Source organism: Arachis hypogaea, chromosome 10 (genome assembly GCF_003086295.3).
Source record: "Arachis hypogaea cultivar Tifrunner chromosome 10, arahy.Tifrunner.gnm2.J5K5, whole genome shotgun sequence".
NCBI lineage: Eukaryota > Viridiplantae > Streptophyta > Magnoliopsida > Fabales > Fabaceae > Arachis > Arachis hypogaea.
In genome coordinates this window covers 116,512,873-116,515,438 of record NC_092045.1, presented here as the reverse complement: position 1 = coordinate 116,515,438, position 2,566 = coordinate 116,512,873, and positions in this window count along the sequence as shown.

Here is a 2,566-nt window from a genome sequence, read left to right as displayed (position 1 = left end):
GTGAATACTTAATAGATGACAGCTATAGATCTATAGTTATGAAGACAACTATTTTATGCCATATATCGAGTGTCAACCTAAACACATACATGCCACCTAATTATGAATAAGTAAACTAAATCTCTAACATAAATATCGCCCAACGTTTGTCTAAGCACTTATTCACACAAATTATAGAGTCCTCCTCTCGAATATACTTCTAATTATGTCAATCAATCATCCTTTTTAAAATAAAATTAATCAAACTATTAATCTTAGTATAAGCAACAGTTGACCAGAATAATACTATAACAAAGAAAAAATGTGGCAATCTCATTTGATTTCACTTATATTGCAAGTCACTATCATCTCAACAATCTTATTCCACATTATGAAGCTTGTATTGCATTAATAATTCACATGTCTTCATAAACACACATAGCCTCCCATGTATCTTAATCACATCACATGTATGCATCACTCCCTCATTATATATACATGGAAAAGTATAGGTATGTTCAACATATTGGATGATAAGCAACGTAACAATATGTCCATAATAGTATAATACTCCATATAGCTGATGGGTGCGTAATCTGCTTATCACACAATTCACAAACTCTGCTTTTCCACTTTACACAACTAATAAGCGTGGAACTTCTTTGTTGTTTCCATAATTATGGCTGCCGCTGGCTTCTCATCTTTAAAAATCTCTAAATTTCTCGTCTTTTACAACTCTCAATATAGAGATATAAAAAGAGTTATAGAAGATTGTCCTCTTTCGATGTGTCATCAGACCGCAAATTTCATGATTACACATTCATCACCTTACTAAACCCTTCATCAAGCTTTCGAGCAACTTCCAACATCTTAAAGATTTCAGAAACTCTCTAAAATTGGGTTCATATTGTTATCTTATTAATTAGTTGTTCTCCAATGTACACCCCCTCTTTTTAATGCTGAACATGGAGAGCATAGTCCTTTAAAAGTCATATGGAGCCTCTCCCAATTCTCAAAATATCTCACTCTTTATGGAAGAAGAATTGAAATTAATTATGATCAATCTCCTTTACTCGAAACCCTTATGATCTCTCCCATATTACTTTAAGTGTCCCATCCATGGTTCGAGTCAATGACGGATCCAAAAAATTTTATTAATGGGACAAAATATATATAATATAATAATAATTTTTATAATTATACTATAATATACTATATGATTACTCCTCAAATTATTTAATTAATAAATTAAAACAATAAAATAATAATTCAAAATAATAAATAATTTAAAATTTCATTCTTCTAAGTTTTATATTTTAAAAAGATTGAATAATCTTTTTATTATCAATACAATCAAATGTCTCTCTTTCTATATATGTCACTAAACAATCATTTAAAAATTCATCTCCCATACAATTACGAAACTAACTCTTTATGATATTTATAGCATAAAAAGTTCTTTCAACTGATGTAGTTGTTATAGGCAAAACTAAAGCTAACTTCAAAAGAAGAAACACTAATGTGGATCAACAATATTTTTCTAGTCTCAACCAATTTCTAATAAAGAGCACCAATTCCATTTAAGTTTAAAAATTGATCATTAGAATGCGAATCTAATATAAAGTTCTCAAATTGACTATCAAGTACCAAAAGTTGAGTAAAAGAAAATTCTAATGGATAGAATTGAGCTAATCGCATCAACTTCTCCTTATCAAACGCAAAAAATGTCTTAGATTTAGACAAGCGATCAGTTAAGATGAAGCCGTTTTTATGATAACTCAATTTGTTCGAGATTATAGAAGTACAGTACACAAAGTATATATTTTTTATATATAAAATTTTTATAAATATAAATACAAATTATTATTGACTAAATACTAATAAAAAATAAAATTATTAGTACGTTGTTAATTTAATTGTAAAATGATAATTTTTTAAATAGAAAATGAACACAATAGTAATTAAATGGCATCATAAATAGAGTTTGACTATACCTCATGGTGAGTCATAGAATAGAATGATATCCGAATTGCTAATAAGTAATAAACTAAGAGGTAATAACCATTTTACCCCGCCACATAAGCCGACCAAAGTTGATGTACTACAATAGTACAATACGAATCTGTTTTCCAGAAATCGAAAGATGGAAGAAGTTCATGCACCTAGTGAGTAGTGACTAGTGTTCAATTACCATTCTTCAAGTGAAACACGTGATCACCTTATTCAATCTTTATGTACGGCATGCATCAGGCCCCTACCCCTATGCCTTTATAGGGCATGGAGGGGAAGCTTAGGTGTATCCTTGTAAACTTAAAAAGATCAATTTTGATAAATAATTTAATTAAATTAAAAAAATACATAAATTTATATTAAAAATAATAAATTATTTTATATTTAAAAATTTATTATAAAAAAATTTAAAAATTATATAATAAATAAGAATAATAAAATAATTAGAAAGAAGTCAAATTTGTATTTTTTTAAAAAATTTTTGAATAATTTTTTAAAAAAATTATATCAAACACCATTAATATAATTTTTTATAAGTCAAAAATTTAAAAAAATAATTTTTAAAACTTCTCAAATA